This window comes from Gorilla gorilla, chromosome 4 (assembly GCF_029281585.2).
Source record: "Gorilla gorilla gorilla isolate KB3781 chromosome 4, NHGRI_mGorGor1-v2.1_pri, whole genome shotgun sequence".
NCBI lineage: Eukaryota > Metazoa > Chordata > Mammalia > Primates > Hominidae > Gorilla > Gorilla gorilla.
The window spans coordinates 24,579,430-24,597,590 of record NC_073228.2 but is presented as its reverse complement, the minus strand read 5'-3'; the positions used below and the strand labels follow the sequence as shown (position 1 = coordinate 24,597,590).

Below are 18,161 nucleotides of genomic sequence, written 5' to 3'. Positions count from 1 at the left end.
CACGCCTGTAATCCCAGCACTTTGGGAGGCCGAGGCGGGCCGATCACGAGGTCAGGAGATCGAGACTATCCTGGCTCACATGGTGAAACCCTGTCTTGACTAAAAATACAAAAAATTAGCCGGGCGTGGTGGCGGGCACCTGTAGTCCCAACTACTCGAGAGGCTGGGGCAGGAGAATGGTGTGAACCCGGGAGGTGGAGCTTGCAGTGAGCCGAGATCGCGCCACTGCACTCCAGCCTGGGCGACAGAGCGAGACTCCGTCTCAAAAAAAAAAAAAAAAAAAAAGTGTTCAAATTTTAAGTCCTTGTAATTTATCCCCTCCCATAGCAAGTATTGGCGCAAAAGTAATTGTGCTTTCAGACCATGAATTTTAAATCATTGTAACTAGGCCCAAATACATCTTTATTAATCAAAATAATCAACACATTTTTGCCAATGAGAAATAAGTTTGTTTTTTCCTGTAATGTAAAAATCTGTGCTTCGGGATTCAGCGAACTCTTGGAAAGCATTTTTTTCTTCATCCTGCTGGTTGTGGAAGCGTTTTTCTGTACAAAAAGTTGTCGAGATGCTTGAAGAAGTGGTAATCGGTTGGCAAGAGGTAAGGTGAATATGGCGGAGGAGGCAAAACTCTGTAGCCCAATTGGTTCAACTTTCTAGGCATTGGTTGTGCGACGTGCAGTTGGGTGTTGTTGTGGAGAAGAATTGGGCCCTTCCTGTTGACCAGTGCCGGCTGCAGGAGTTGCAGTTTTTGGTGCATCTCATCGATTTGCTGAGCATACTTCTCAGCTGTAATGGTTTCCCCGGGATTCAGAAAGCCGTAGTGGATCAGACCAGCAGCAGCGACCACCAGTGACCGGGATCTTTTTTTGGTGCAAGTTTGGCTTTTGGGAAGTGCTTTGGATTTTCTTCTCAATCCAGCCACTGAGCTGATCATCACCAGTTGTCGTATAAAATCTACGTTTCATTGCACGTCACAATCCGATCGAGAAATGGTTCATTGTTGTGGCATAGAGTAAGGGAAGACAACACTTCAAAACGACAATGTTTTTGATTTTCGCTCAGCTCATGAGGCATGCACTTATGAAGCTTTCTCACCTTTCCAATTTGCTTCAAAGGCCGAGTAACCATAGAGTGGTTGACGCAGAGTTCTTCGGCAACTTCTGGTGTAGTTGTAAGAGGATCAGCTTTTTTTTTTTTTTTTGAGACGCAGTCGCGCTCTGTTTCCCAGGCTGGAGTGCAGTGGTGCGATCTCGGCTCACTGCAACTTCCGCCTCCTGGGTTCAAGCGATTCTCCTGCCTCAGCCTCCCGAGTAGCTGGGATTACAGGCACATGCCACCACGCCCGGCTAATTTTTGTATTTTCAGTAGAGACGGGGTTTCACTGTGTTAGCCAGGCTGGTCTCGAACTCCTGACCTTGTGATCTGCTCACCTCGGCCTCCCAAAGTGCTGGGATTACAGGCGTGAGCCACTATGCCTGTCAGAGGGTAAACTTTGATGGTTGTTCTCAGTTGGTCGTTGTCAACTTTCAATGGCTGGGCACTAGCTTCATCTTCAAGGCTGTCGTCTCCTTTGAAAAACTTCTTGAACCACTACTGCACTGTGCATTCTTTAGCCATTCCTGGGGGCAAATGCGTTGTTGATGTTGAGAGTTGTCTCCGCTGCTTTACCACACATTTTGAACTCAAATAAGAAAATCGCTCGAATTTGCTTTTTGTCTAACATCATTTCCATAGTCTAAAATAAATATAAAATAAACAGCAAGTAATAAGTCATTAGCAAAAAAAAGCGAAAGAATGTGCATTAAAATGATGTATAACATAACCACATTTATTTAAGAATGTATTCCAAGATCAAATGGCAAATTCCAACAGTGCAAAAACTTACCCCTGAAAACAGGCATAGTCACTTTCAAACTTGATTTTTCTTTCATTTTACTCTACCTTTTCATTTGATGAAACACCTTTGCATTTTATCTCCCTGAGCCAAAGTACCTGTAAGTTGCTCGGAGTTGGGGTTGGTGCAATACTGTGGAAGAGTGTGGACACGGAAGACCTAGTCAGTCCTTGCTGTGTGATATCAATGATTTGATTGAGAAAGACTCATTTTCCTGGGCCTCGCCTGTCAATTTTCTCAACTGTCAAATGCCCTCTTTTGGCCTGTATTAGGGGCTGATCTCATGCAATATGGAGCCTACTCCGCAAATACAAGGGGTCATGGTCATTGTCCATTTGTGGGGAGTGTGAAAACACCTGGTGATCATAATGGGCTAGGTACTGTCTCACACTTTAAAATGCCTTTATTTTAGGGGGACCCTCTAGTGCAATAGGTATTTTGGAGTCTCTGCTTTCCAAATGGCCTATGGGAAATCCCGAGATGTCCGTGGGATCTAACTTTGCCCAGTGGGAATGTTGTGTCATAGTCATAAAGGCTTAAGGATTAGTTTATTTCCAGCCCTGCAGGGGCTATAAATTGCTACTTTAAATTTCATTCCAGCACCCTGATGTTTATGTTGCTATGGTGGTGTGTCTCTTGCTCGGGTGACAAGATTGCCATTGGAAATAGGCCAAAATAACAGCCTAACAGGTGGCTGTGCTTTGGGAAGTCATTTGCAAAACTATTTTGCGAAGAAGTCTGGTGCAAATAAGTCACACGACTGTGCCCTTAACTGTAGTTTATAGTTTAGCATTTTTTTAAAACGCATTCCTCCCCCTTTACGTTTTATATATAGACTTTTTTCCTCTTTCAAGTAGTGCCGTGCTGATTTCCTGTAGTAACACAAGGAAAGATTTCAGCTCATTTTATTTAGCAGTGGATGTCCTTTCCTTATTTTGTGTAACCAGAGCCCTCTTTCTAAAAATAACCCTTCTTTTCGTAATGTGATTCTTCTTATAGCTGATGTACTCTATTTAAATGAAAGGCCTCTTTTTAACATGCCCATTTTAATCGATATATATTTATTACATATAACTATATATAATAAAATACATATATAAATATGTAATAAAAGTAGATTTCCCTGTAGGGTCTAATCCTTCGTGAATGTGGTAGCAGAAATTGTTCGTTACGCTTTCACCTGCCAATTATGATTGTTTTCTTTCTGTTTTTTTTTTGGAGATGGTGTCTCACTCTGTCATGTCACCCAGGCTGGGGTGCAGTGGTGCCAACTCGGCTCACTGCATCACTGCAACCTCCACCTCCTGGGTTCAGGCAATTCTCCTGCCTCAGCCTCCCGAGTAGCTGGGATTACAAGCATGTGCCACCACACCCAGCTAATTTTTGTATTTTTAGTAGAGACGGGGTTTCACCATGTTGGCCAGGCTGGTCTCAAACTCCTGACCTCAAGTGATCCGCCCGCCTTGGTCTCCCAAAATGCTGGGATTACAGGCGTGAGCCACCGCGCCTGGCCAGTTTTCTTTCTTTTGAGATAAAAATCACAGAAAGAACCTGAGTATTAAACCAGTTAAACTTCCTACCCACTTAAGAGTCCTTTCAATGATAATCTTGGATGGCAATCATCTTGCCTTTGGGCTTAATACCAGCCATCGCTTGGGTGTGGGCTCTTTTTGGTAATATAACCTCTACGATTTTCCACTTTGATTTGTTGGAAGATGCTTTCTCATGTTTAGTTGGTATCTGACTCCTTAGAGCTTTCAGGATCGTTTCTACCACTATAGTGACGAACACAAGCCCTTTCCACATGCTGACTCTTTAAACATTTAAAGAAATCTATAATGTTGGCTGGGTGCGGTGGCTCATGCCTGTAATCCCAGCACTTTGGGAGGCTGAGGCAGGTGGATCACAAGGTCAGGAGTTCAAGACCAGCCTGGCCAAGATGGTGAAACCCCCATCTCCACTAAAAATACAAAAATTAGCCGGGTGTGGTGGTGGGCGCCTGTAATCCCAGATACTCAGGAGGCTGAGGCAGAGAATTGTTTGAACCCGGGAGGCGGAGGTTGTAGTTAGCCGGGATCGCGCCACTGCACTCAAGCCTAGAAGACAGAGTGAGACTCTACCTCAAAAAAAAAAAAAAAAAAAAGAAAAGAAATCTAGATTGTTCTCCTTTGATCTTCTCTTCCACTGGCTTGCTACTCTCAATTCCTTCAGATTGAATTTATGAAATGCTTTTGTCTCCCTCACCATTCCTGTGGTTCCTCTTTCTTATTGCCCTTTAGAAAATATTGAACGCAATGCGTTACAGCAGAGGTCAACTAACTTTTTCTGCAAACCGCCAGATAGCAATATTTTAGACTTGCAAGCCGTAAGGTCTCTGTTGCAACTACTCAACTCTGACCTCGTAACATGAAAGCAGGCATAGGGCAACACGTAAATGAATAGGCGTGGCTGTGTTCCAGTAACATTTTATTTGTGGACACTGAAATTTGAATTTCATAAAATTTTCACATGCCACGAAATATTATGTGCCTTTTGCTTTTTCTTTTCCAACCATTTAAAAATGCAAAACCCATTTGTAGTTGGAGAGGCGTACAAAAACAGGCTATGGGCTGCATCTGGCCCATGGGCCGTTATTTACTGATCTTAGATATTGGAGGACCAGTGCTGAAATCACTGGAACTTCAGCTTTAACACTAGCACTGTCATTTTCAGAAGCCGCATCAAACTGCTGGCTGCTTCTGACAAGGTGGTCAGTTACACTTGGTCTTCTCCACCCCCCATCCCCCGCCCCCCCGCCGTTTCCTGACAAAGCTGTCTCTCTAACCTGTGGGTATGTGTTCTGCTGAAAACAAGCAGCCATACCACAGCAACCATAACCATAGGACTTTGAAACAAATGCAATGAATGGCATCCACTAGTTTCAAGTTTGACCACATGTTTTTATTGTTTGTTTGTTTGTTTTTTGAATTGGAGTCTCGCTTTGTCGCCCAGGCTGGAGTGCAGTGGCGCAATCGCTGTTCACTGCAATCTTCCCCTCCCTGGATCAAGTGATTCTCCTGCCTCAGCCTCCCACGTAGCTGGGATTACAGGTGCCCACCACCATGCCCGGCTAATTTTTGTGTTTTTAGTAGAGACAGAGTTTGACCAGTTTAGTAGAGACAGAGTTTGACTAGTTCCAGGCTAGTCCGGAACGCCTGACCTCAAGTGATCTGCTCACCTTGGCCTCCCAAAGTGCTGGGATTACAGGCGTGAGCCACCGCGCCTGGCCTGACCACGTTTTTGATTCTTGCTTCTGTTATATCTGTATTAACCATTCCTCTTAGCTTCGTGGCAGATGTGATAAGCATGCCTTTGTGTCTTTCTCTAAGTCACTGACTTTTCAGTAACATCTAAATCATAAAACATAGGTCTGGCCTGGTGAAGTGCTTGTGCCTGTAATCCCAAGGGGCCAAGGCGGGAGGATTGCTTTAGTCCAGGAGTTGGAGACTAGCCTGGGCAACATAGTGGACCTCGTCTCTACCAAAAAAAAAAAAAAAAAAAAAAAAGTCATGACTGCTTTCCTTTGTTGCAGAAACCAGTAGGTATTTGGGTGTAGAAATGAAACCCTCAATTATATTCATAAGGCTAAAAATGAACTATTCCCTACTTCCTCATTTGTTTTAATTTTTAAAATAAGGTTCTCATTAGATATTTTGAGAAACAGTTTAAGATTATAATTTTGTATGCAGAGGAGAAAATTTAGAAAATGGTGAAGCCAACTGTTTTAGTGTATAAACATTTAATCATAATTATATATGTGTCCGTGTGGACATTTATTTACCAAGGCTTTGCTTTAAGGGGAAGGGAGAACACAGAGGGCCAACATTTATGGAACATTCTAGTGGGCCAGGCTCAATGTGTTAATCATCTCATTTCAATTTTGCAGTTATCCTCCAAGGTGGATCCTATTATCTTCATTTAACAGACGTGGAAATTGGGGCTTAGAAGATTTGACAAAATTACCCCCATCATTAATGGCAGAGCTGGGTGTAAACCCTGGGCTTGGTCGGGCGTTATGTCTCACGGCTGTAATCCTAGCATTTTGGGAGGCTGAGGTGGGTGGATCACCTGAGGTCAGGAGTTTGAGACCAGGCTGGCCAACATCCTGAAACCCTGTCTCCACTAAAAATACGAAAATTAGCCGCGTGTGGTGGCAGGTGCCTGTAATCCCAGCTACTTGGGAGGCTGAGGCAGGAGAATCCCTTGAACCTGGGAGGCGGAGGTTGCAGTGAGCCGAGATTGCGCCGCTGCTCTCCAGCCTGGGCGACTGAGCCAGGCTCCATCTCAAAACAAACAAACAAAATCCCTGGGCTTTTTGGCTACAAATTCCATTCCAACAACACCTTTGTTTTGCATAACCAAAGAGAAGTTGATGTTAATTCATTGTCAAGTTATTTGTACTGATATACTAAATATCCTAAAATGGGGATATGTTCCTCAATTATTTACTGGAATGGTAACATTTCTGGAGCATATATCTTCAAAACTGTAATGTAAATTAAGAATATGAACATTCTCAGTGGAAAATGACTGTTCAAGTTAACATTATTTGCATTTGCCATTCTTTGGTAAAACCAGAAACGTAGATACAATTTTAGATTACCTTCGAGCTATTATAAATCTTGAGGGAAACCTTGATTGTTTTTTAGAAAACTATGTCTATCTAGACTGTGTCTTGCAAACAGGCACTTTAAGATGTCATTATATGAATATTCAGAAACTAAGATGTAATAGAGCCTGGATGAGAATGTGTGATAATCTAAAGATATCATTTAAGTCAGGGCTTTAAAAATACATGACTTCAAGTGAAAAACTGAGCCTTGTAAAGAAGTTCTTTACAATTCACCAAGCATGCTCTAAACCTGCATCCATCCTGAGTTCTTTAAAAGCAGACTTATAAAAGGGAGATGAAAGATATTTTCAAAATATATTTTTGAAGCACAGAGTAAAACATTTAATATTTTAATTGTATGAAATGAGTTGCTTAAACTAGTAGCTGCTGCTGGGAATGACAAAAGCTTGGCTAAGATTATTCTATGGGGAAGCTGGTTTATGGCTTTCTGGAGCTGGTGGCCAGGCATGGTGTAGATTATGGGTTGCCTGTAGGATTATGTTTGTTATTACCTCTTTTTTAACTCCCTGTAGGAGCTTTTATAGTGCTTTGCACATGGTGGTTGCTTAGTTGAGGATGACTACCAGTTTATGGTCATTTAAATTCAGAGTTAGGGCCAGGCACCGTGACTCACGCCTATGATTCCAGCACTTTGGGAGGCCGAGGCAGGCAGATCACCTGAGGTCAGGAGTTCGAGACTAGCCTGACCAACATGGTGAAACCCTGTCTCTACTAAAAATACAAAAATTAGCCAAGCATGACGGCACACACCTATAATCCCAGCTACTTGGGAGGCTGAGGCATGAGAATCACTTGAACCCAGGAGGTGGAGGTTGTAGTGAGCCAAGATCGTGCCACTGCATTCCAGCCTGGGCAACAGAGTAAGACTCTGTTTAAAAAAAAAAAAAAATTCAGATTTAGGGACAGGTGCAGTGGCTCATGACTGTAATCCCATCTACTGGGGAGGCTGAGGTGGGAGGATCACTTGAGCCTGGGAGTTCAGGGCTTCAGTGAGCTGTGATTGTGCCACTATACTCCAGTCTGCGTGACAGAGCAAGACCCTGTCTCAAAAAAAAAAAAAAATCAGATTTAATTTTGTGTTGATTGTGGCTTAAAAAACAAGAAAAATATATTTCTGTTCAAAATTTTTATTTTTTATTGGATATTGCATGGGTATGAATCAATTTACCCATAAATCTATCGTCCGTTTAATAAGTAGAATGTTAAAGAGTTTACTCAACATTTTCTTTCTTTCTTTTTTTTTTTTTTTTGAGACAGGGTCTCACTCTGTCGCCCAGGCTGGAGTGTAGTGTCGTGATCTCAGCTTACTGCAACCTCTGCCTCCTGGGTTCAAGCGATTCTCCTGCCTCAGCCTCCCGAGTAGCTGGGATTACAGGCATGCACCACCACGCTCAGCTAATTTTTTGTATTTTTAGTAGAGATGGGGTTTCGCCATGTTGCCCAGGCTGGTCTTGAACTCCTGAGCTCAGGTGATCCTCCCGCCTTGGCCTCCCAAAGTGCTGGGATTACAAGTGTGAGCCACCATGCCTGGCCCCTATTCAACATTTTCTATACGTCTCTTCCTGATCCCAGACCTTCTATACATATGGCATTATAGAGGATTTAGTCTTCAATAACTTGCTATTTTTTCCTAGTAAATTTTCAAAGAGATATCATTCACATGCCACAAAATTCATTCTTTTAAACAAATGTACAGATCCCTAGTTTTTAGTGTATTCTTAAGGTTATGCACCCATCACCACTATTCAATTCTAGAATATTTTCTTTTCCCTTTTTGGAGATTGGGTCTTGCTATGTTGCCAGGCTGGAGTACAGTGGCTTTTCACAGGCGCGATCATCACGCACTACAGCCTTGAACTCCTGGGCTCAAACATTTCTCCTGCCTCAGCCTCCTGAGTAGCTGGATTTCAGGTGTGTGTCACCTTGCTTGGCCAATTCTAGAATATTTTCACTACTCCCAAAAGAAACCTCATATCCATTGGCAGTCACTCCCCATTTCCCTGTTTCCCCAACCACTGGCAGCTACTAATCTATACTTTCTGTCCTTATGGATTTGCCTATTCTGGACATTTCATGTAAATGGAATCACACAATGTGTGGCCTTCATGTTTGGCTTCTTTTGCTTAGCATAATGTTTAATGAAAGGTGTGTGTTGCAGCATGAAGCAGTAAGTACTTCATTCCTTTTCATGGCTTAATTATGTATATATTATATATAGTTTTTTTTTTTTTTTTGAGATAAAGTCTCGCTCTGTCTAGCAGGCTGGAGTCCATTGGTGCGATCTCAGCCCACTTCAGCATCCGCCTCCCAGGTTCAAGCGATCCTTCTGCCTCAGCCTCCCGAGTAGCTGGGATTACAGGTGCGCACCACCATGCCTGGCTAATTTTTGTATTTTTAGTAGAGGCAGGGTTTCACCATGTTGGCAAGGTTGGTCTCAAACTCCTGGCCTCAGGTGATCCATCCACCTCATCCTCCTAAAGTGCTGGGATTACAGGTGTGAGCCACCATGCCTGGCCTCATGGCTTAATAATATTTGATTGTATGGATATACATTTATATTATTGGACATTTGGGTTGTTTCCAGTTTTTGGCTATTATGAACAATGCTGCTATGAACATTCACATACAAGCTTTTATTTAACCACTTGCTTTCAGTTCTTTGGGATATATACCTAGGGGTGGGATTGCTGGGTCATGTGTAATTTTATGTTTAGGTTTTTGAGGAGCTGCCAAACTGGTTTCCACAGTGCCTGCACCGTTTTACATTCCCACCTACAGTGTACGATGGTTCCAATTTCTCTACATCCTGGCCAGCACTGTACTTTCTATCTTTTTGGTCCTAGCCATTCTAGTAGGTGTGAAGTGGTATCTCATTGTGATTTTGATTTGCATTTCCCTAATGACTAATCATGTTGGAAATCTTTTCATCTACTGGCAATTTGTATATCTTCTTTGAATAAATTTCTGTTCCAATCCTTTGTCTAGTTTTCAGTTGGGTTACATGTCTTCTTTTGTTGAGTTGTAAAACTTCCTTATATGTTCTCGATGCTAGACCCTCATCAAATATTTGATTTGCAAACATTTTCTTCCGTTCTGTGGTTTGTCTTTTCACTTTTTCATAGTGACCTTTAAAACACAAAAGTTTTAAATTTAAAAATCTAAAATAAGGCCGACGTGGTGGCTCACGCCTGTAATCCCAGCACTTTGGGAGGCTGAGGTGGGCAGATCACCTGAGGTCAGGAGTTTGAGACCAGCCTGACCAACGTGGAGAAACCCCGTCTCTACTAAAAATACAAAATTAGCGGGGTGCGTGTAATCCCAGCTACTCGGGAGGCTGAGGCATCAACCTGAATCGCTTGAACCCAGGAGGCGGAGATTGCGGTGAGCCGAGATCACGCCATTGCGCTCCAGCCTGGGCAACAAGAGCGAAACTCCGTCTCGGGAAAAAAAAAAAGAAAAACAAAAAAAACTAAAATAAATTATTTTTTTACATCAGATAGGCAATGTGCTGATGTCATAGTAAGGTTTGAGAGCGGCACATCTCAGACATGAGTGTGAAAACCCGGTCGCTGTGCTTGTGAACCACAAAAGGATCATAAGTTTTATTTTATTTTATTTTTTGAGACAGAGTCTTGCTCTGTTGCCCAGACTGGAGTGCAGTGGGGCAATCTCGATTCAACGCAACCTCTGCCTCCCCAGTTCAAGCTATTCTCCTGCCTCAGCCTCCCAGTAGCTGGGATTACAGGCATGCACCGCCACGCCCAGCTAATTTTTTGTGTTTTTAGTAGAGACAGTTTTACCATGTTGCCCAGGCTGGCCTTGAACTCCTGAGCTCAGGCAGTCCACCCACCTCAGCCTCCCAAAGTACTAGGATTACAAGTGTGAGCCACCGTGCCTGGCCTAGGATCAACATTTTTAAATTTTGATAAAGTTCAGGCCAGGCATGGTGACTCACCTGAGGTCAGGAGTTTGAGACCAACCAGCCTGGCCAACATGGTGAAACCCCGTCTCTACTAAAAATACAAAAATTAGCCAGGTGTGGTGGTGCATGCCTGTAATCCCAGCTACTCTGGAGGCTGAGGCATGAGAATGACTTGAACCTGGGAGGCGGAGGTTGCAGTGAGCCAAGATCGTGCCACTACACTCCAGCCTGGACGACAGAGTGAGACTCTGTCTCAAAACAAAAAAAAAAAAAAGTTTTTTGATGAAGTTCAGTGTTTCCCTTCCCTTTCCCTTTCCCTCCCCTCCTCTCCCTTTCACTCTCATTTCCTTTCCTTTCCTTTTCCTCCCTCCCTCCTTGTTTGCTTTCCCTTCCTTCCTTCCTTCCTTCCTTCCTTCCTTCCTTCCTTCCTTCCTTCCTTTCCTTCTTTTTCTTTCTCTAGTCAAATGCAGTAGTAAGAAAGGGGGAAAGAATAGAACAAGTTCAATCTGTAACTCAATGTGAACAATCAATTGAGATAACTCACTACCTTCGGACCAGCCTTCTTTTTTTCTTTTAGTTCCTTGTGCCTTGGTTTAACATCTAAGAAAACATTCCTGAATGCAAGGTCACAAAGATTTATGCCTATGTTTTCTTCTAAGAGTTTTATAGTTTCAGCTCTTACATTTAGGTCTTTGGTCCATTTGGAGTTAATTTTTGCATATGGTGTGGGGTAGGGGTACAAATTCATTCTTATTCATATGGATATCCATTTGTCCCAGCACCATTTGTTGAAAATACATTTTTCCCCATTGTATTGTCTGAATCTTGTTCTTTTTCACTCAACATTTTGATCCTGAAATTGCTGCATATAACTACAAATCATTTCTTTTTTTTTTTTGGTGATGGTAGGGGGGCGGAGTTTCACTTTTGTCACCCAGGCTGGAGTGCAGTGGCGTGATCCCAACTCACTGCAACCTCCACCTCTTTGGTTCAAGCGATTCTCCTGTGTCAGCCTCCCAAGTAGCTGGGATTACAAGTGCACGCCACCACGCCCGGCTAATTTTGTATTTTTAGTAGAGGTGGGGTTTCATCATGTTGTCCAGGCTTGTCTCAAACTCCTGACCTCAAATGATCCACTCACCTTGGCCTCCCAAAGTGCTGGGATTACAGGCATGAACCACTGTGCCCGGCCCACATCATTCATTTCTTTATGGCTAAAAAATAGTATCCTTTGTATAAATCTGCCATGATGTATTTATTTATTCTTTGTTCCATACAGATTGGGTTGTTTCCAGAAGTTGCTATTATGAACACTATTGCTCTGAACTCACTTGAATGTGCGTGCGTGAGTTTCTCTCCAGAGTATGTGCCTAGAAGTGTAGTGTGTGCATGTGTTCTCCAAAGCGATTGTCATACTTATGCTTCTATCAGCGATGTGTCAGAACTACGTTTCGGAAAACAGTTTTAAGCATTCTGTTTGTTCTGTCTCTCATTGAAAAAAGTCATTACTAAAAAGAAACAAGTGGTATTTGCAAGTGAAATTTGCCTTTTAGGCCTCTGATATTTTATTAGCAAGAATTAAATAAGCAAAAGGCCAATAGCTTGAGAACGTAGTATGCAATTAGTATCTCTTTGTTTAATTTATTTTATTTTTTCACAGTGAAGACTTAAGTATCTTTTTACATTTTAAAATATTAATGTGGACCTTAAACAGGTCTTTGGCTGGTTGAGGTAGTGGTTTGTTTGTTTTTGAGACAGGGTCTCACTCTGTCACCCAGGTGGGAGTGCAGTGCAGTGGCGCAATCACAGCTCACTGCAGCCACGACCTCCCAATCCCAAGTGATCCTCCCACCTCAGTCTCCTGAGTAGCTGAGACCACAGGTGTGCACTGCCATGCCCAGCTAATTTTTTTGATTTTTTTGTAGAGATGAAGTCTCGCTATGTTGCCCAGGCTGGTCTTGAACTCCTGGGCTCAAGCGATCCTCCCACCTTGGCCTCCCAAAGCACTGGGATTGCAGGGGTGAGCCACCAACTGCACGGGCCTGGTGAAGGTTTTTGCTGTTAGTAGGTGAGTCTGCGTGTTAATTAAAGCAACATCACACCAGCCTACTATTGCTCTCTTAACTAGGGTGTGGAGCAAGTATAATAGAGCAGTTGGGCTGCGCTGGGTGGCTCACACCTGTAATCCCAGCACTTTGGGAGGCCGAGGCGGGTGGATCACAAGGTCAGGAGTTCAAGACCAGCCTGGCCAAGTTGGTGAAACCCCATCTCTACTAAAAATCCACAAATTAGCCGGGCGTGGTGTTGGGTGCCTGTAATCCCAGCTACTCGGGAGGCTGAGGCAGAGGACTACTTGAACTCGGGAGGTGGAGGTTGCAGTGAGCCGAGATTGCGCCACTGCACTCCAGCCTGGGTGACAGAGTGAGACTCCCATCTCAAAAAAAAAAAAAAAAAATAGAGCAGTTTACAGAATTGGGTATGAACGGGAGGTGGGAGTGCTTCCTTTTCTTGGTACCCACCTATTAGCATACAGTGGTTATGCTAAGACAGAATCCTGCCCATAATGATGAGACACCTGCCCTATTTCATGATCTCATTCAATAGTATCATGTGAAAGGGTTGAAGGATGCAGAATTGGGCCAGTAGTGCTCAGAACCTTGAAAGAGTTGGAAATTCTCTCTGGAGTGGGGCAAATCTACAGCTTATAAAGAAAGCGAGTTGTCCTGGAAAGCGCAGCACATAGATCACCAGGGATGGCCAGCAGGAGGTAAAGAAAGGCTCCTGGAAGGTGGGTGGGCCGGGGAGGTGAGCAGCCTGCCTGGCAGAGAAGCATGTTGGAAAGTGCTCCACCTGGGAGCTGGGGCCCAGGGACAGAATGCCGCTTATGAGGCATGAGTGAGGGCAGGAGAAAGGAGGAACTGACAAGATGCCCCAGGCCTAGGGGAACCTGTGTCCTAGTAGGTCACCAGGCCCTATGTTAAAGAAACGGGAACCTGAAGACCAGAAGGCAACTTGGCGTCAGGAACAAGGTAACGTTATGATTGGTTATCATAACTGGGGCACGAGATCAGAGCTAGATGGACTTGCTCCTTATTCCTCTTACAGAGAGTAATAATGATTATCATCCTGGGGGTACTTAATAAGGGCTAAGCACTTATGTATATTAATTTGTTTAATCTACACAACAATCCTGTGAAATAGATTCTGTTACTGTTCCTGTGTTACAAATGGGAAACTGAGGCACAGAGAGGGGAGTGGCAGAGCCAGGATTTGAACCCAGATACTCTGGCTCCAGAGTGCAAGCTCCCTTCCCATGGTACTGCACTTCTTCTGGAAAAAGCATGGTTTAGGGAGTCAAACAGGCTTGGTTTCTAATCTTCATTTCAACCTCATACTATCTTTCTTTTTATGACCTTAGGCAAGTCAACGAAATTTTCTGTGACCCACAGTTTCCTTATTTATAAAATAAGAAGCATGAGATTCAGATCACACATGGAAGTGCCTCACCCCTTGTCTGGCCCTCGGTAGGGACTTAGTAAATAGCCATTAATACTACTCCTACAAATAAGCCTTTCCAAACTGAGCACAGGACTTGGCCTGGAGCCCAGGGCAGGGTTTAATGTGTGCTGAGAATGGGGTAATTTATCTAGGAGGGATGAGAAACATGGGGGTCAAAATTCCAAGTAAATACTGACAAAACTAGGTGCTGATGGCACAAGCTCCAGGAGCCTTGGAATTAGCCAAGTTCTCCAACTCGACTAGAGACTAGGTTAAAATCTCAAAGACCTCATCCCTCATCCCTGTAATTAGCCTCTTGATTGCCTGTGACCTTACCTTAAATAAGCCCTGATTTAACCTAAAAGAGAAGAAATCAGAACATGACAAGATCTGCTGTTTCATCTTCTTACATATTTCTCTTTCATTTATTTATTTTTTTTGAGACGGAGTTTCGCTCTTGTTGTCCATGCTGGAGTGCAGTGGTGTGATCTCCGCTCACTGCAACCTCCACCTCCCGGGTTCAAGTGATTCTCCTGCCTCAGCCTCCCGAGAAGCTGGGATTACAGGCGCCCACCACCACGCCTGGCTAATTTAGTATTTTTAGTAGAGGCAGGGTTTCTCCATGTTGTCCAGGCTGATCTTGAGCTCCTGAGCTCAGGTGATCCGCCCGCCTTGGCCTCCCAAAGTGTTGGGATTACAGGCGTGAGCCACCGCGCCCAGCCTTCATATTTCTCTTTATACTTAACTTCCTTTTTCCTTATGTTTCCCATTTGCAAGTTACTTTCTAGTTCTTATCGATCATTTCCTTATTACTGTTTTTCCTCCTTAATGAGTTGGTTGCTAGATAATACCTTCGGTGTTTTTGAGAATCTGAGAATGATGGAGGAGAAATGGAAAGATAGGAATAGAAAGAGATTACATTAGGAATTAAATTTCTTGTTCCTCTTTTTCTGATATGAAACCAAATTGGAGGTTAGATCATCCAGAAAGAGAATTCAGTGTTTTCCAGTTTTCCAACCTGCTTGCTCATAAGAATGACTTGGAGTGGTAGATCTTGATTCAGTAGTTCTGAGGATAGCACAAAGAATTTGTATTTTTAGCAAACACTCTCCATGATTATAGTATTATATGGGAATTAAACTTAAACCTTCTTTAAATAAAGCCCCCAAGTTTGACCCATTAGCTCAGCTATAGAATTACTGAATATTTTTAGTATGGCAATACTGTCAAGAAAAAGCGCTTTATAAGGTGCTTAATTTTCTCTTTCTTTCTTTCTTTCTTTCTTTCTTTCTTTCTTTCTTTCTTTCTTTCTTTCCTTCTTTATGGAAAAGTTTAAGGCTATACAAAAAACAGAGAGAATGGGGCTTCTCACTATGCTCAGCCTGTGTGTCATCATTACTGTCATGCTGGCCATTGTTCTCTGCTGCTGTGCCCGGGCCCTGAGGCCTCCTTCACATCTATCCCCACCACCACTATCCAGTCAGTTTGCTGCTGCTTCCGTGGTTCACATGAGGGAGATGAGGAGTTTGATGCATGCTGGGTGACATGCTTCAACAAGCCAGAGATAGATGCCTGGGAATTGCATAAAGAATTGAACACACTTGCTGGCTATGACCTGGTTCCAGAACCCCAAATCATTGATGTTGCTTCGCAGGCATGCAGACAGTTCAATGCTTTTCCTAGGGCAGTTTGCATCCTAGAGGTTGTTAAGGACAAGGCAGGACCTCATAAGAAAATGTCATCCAAGAACTCAGACCAACTTTAAATGAATTGGGAATCCCCACTCCAGAGGACCTAGGCTTAGACAAAGTGTGAACCCCAGGGACAAGCGTCCCAGGGATTTATTGGTATTGCTACTTGATTGTAAACACTCCCCTGGAAATGCTGATGATAACATGTTACCTTATTTGAACACCTTTTTCTTTATTGAATACCAAACCATGTTATGGTAATTTGGACTTTAATAAAAGGGAAATGAGTTTGAACTGAAAAAAAAAAAATAGAGAGAATGGTGTGTTGGACTCCCATGTACCCTCAACCCAGCCTTATCAGTTTTCAAACCATGGCCAAGTAAGAGGCACTTTTGAAAGAGAACATAGGAGGAGTTACCAAACAGTAAAGGCAGAAATTAAAAGCAACTGTGCCTGCTTTGTTTAGAATACCCAAAACCTGGAAACAATCCAGATGCCCACCAATAGGTGAATGCATCAACCAATTGTGGTATATCTTTTCAATGGAATACTATTCAGCAGTGAAAAGGAAATGAACTGTTTATACATACAACATGCAAGAAGTTAAAAATGATTATGCCGAATGAAAAAAGCCCCACCCCCCCATATATACTGTATGCATCTATGTATATAAAATTCTGGAAAACTATACATATGTAAAATTCTAAAGGTCTGCAAATTGCATTCCAAGGGCCAATTCCAGCCCATCACCTCTTCTTGTAAATAAGGTTTTATTGGAACACGGGCACACTCAAGGTATTGCCTATGGATGCTTTTGTGTTACAATGGCAGAGTTGAGTAGTGGCCATATGGTGTGCAAAGCCAAAAATATTTACAATCTGATTTTTTTGTTTAACGTTTGTCAACCCCCAGGGGTTGAAACAGACAGTAAACAACACAAAATAAATACAAACAGATAGGAATAATGACAAATCACAGTCAATGCCATGTCAATAGAGAATATCTGGGGCAAAGGGGAAGGTCCAGTTGAATTGAAATACTCATCAGTTTCTGAGTGTGTTCTCTAGAGTTTTTCTGTCTCTGTGTCTTTGCACATTCTCTCTTTTTTATTTTTATTTTTGGAGACAGGGTCTTGCTCTGTCACCCAGGCTGTAGTGCAGTGGTATGATCTTGGCTCACTGCAACCTCTGCCTCCTGGGTTCAAGCGGTTCTCCATCTCAGCCTCCTGAGTAGCTGGAACTACAGGTGTGTGCCACCAGGCCTGGCTAATTTTTGTATTTTTTGTGGAGACAGGGTTTCATCATGTTCACCAGGCTGGTCTCGAACTCCTGAACTCAAGCCATCCACCCTCCTCAGCTTCTCAAAGTGCTGGGATTACAGGCATGAGCTATCATGCCTGACCTCTTTGCACGTTCTCTTGATCTGTTATGCTGTTTGTTGCCATCTACTGTTGTCAAATTCTACCTACCCTTCAGGGTCCAGCTGAAATGCCACATTACCAGGAAAGGTTTTTCTCATCATCCCCGCCATACTTCATTTCTCTTCTGCCCTTCTGTAGCTCAGGACCCTCTCTAGGTGTCACTCCCATTAGATCGTAAGTTTCCTAACAAGATGCACGTCATCGTCTCCAAATCCTTTGGGTCAGCACAGCCTCTTTTATATTACCAGTCTAAGCCCCTTTGTGTGACATTTAAAGTCCGCCTGGACTGACTGTTCAGCCTCATCCTCTGCCCTTCCCTTGTGTCCTGGGCTCTGGGCAAATCAAACCACCGTTTCCCAAATGTACTATGTAGTTAACTTTTAATATTGCTTCTTTTTATTGCCTTGGTTCTCTCAAAAATCAGAGTTAATGGAATGTTGGCTATTACAATTACGTGGACATGGTTATATAATGGCCTTGGCGATGCCCTTAATAAATGAAATCTAAAATGTTACATTTTTTTGGAACCCAGAAACTCATTCTAATTTTATTCTGCCTGAAGCTTTATAGCATTTTCTGAAGATCATGTTGTATTCTTCTTTCGTCTAGATGATTTGGTCAACAGTGATAAAGTTCCAACTTAGACTTGATAAATATGCAAGCAGTCATGAAATATGAATGAAAACAGTGACTTTTGAAAATCACGCTTACCTAAAAAAAAAAAATCCTGAGTATGGTTTATATTTACTACGTGTGTAAAAACGTACTGCCATTCTTCATTCTTCTTTGTTCGTTAGGTTGAAGAACAATTGTAAAAATTGAAGGCATGGCACTACCGCCGTTATGTATAGATTAATGTGGAAAATAGCACGTGGCGGGTGGCTAATGACTGGAGTCTTACGGACCCAGGTACTTACTGAAAAATTCACTTAATTTTGGACATAAGACTTGGTCCTTTTTTTGTACATAAATTTAAATCTCCCTTTCCTTGTTTACATGTATTGCCTTTTTTTTTTTTTTTTTTTTTTAGACAGAGTCTCGCTCTGTTGTCCATGCTGGAGTGC

At 42.9% G+C, this 18,161-nt stretch overlaps 1 protein-coding gene and 1 non-coding gene across 3 annotated transcripts in view; one reads left to right on the top strand and one right to left on the bottom strand.

The window, feature by feature from the left end:
- Positions 1 to 18,161, top strand: part of PITPNC1 (phosphatidylinositol transfer protein cytoplasmic 1) — a 311,332-nt gene that overhangs the window by 19,761 nt on the left and 273,410 nt on the right. The window lies entirely within an intron of this gene.
- Positions 10,057 to 10,160, bottom strand: LOC115934879 (small nucleolar RNA U13). The gene has a single exon (XR_004070616.2). It is a non-coding gene; the product is annotated as a small nucleolar RNA U13 (small nucleolar RNA).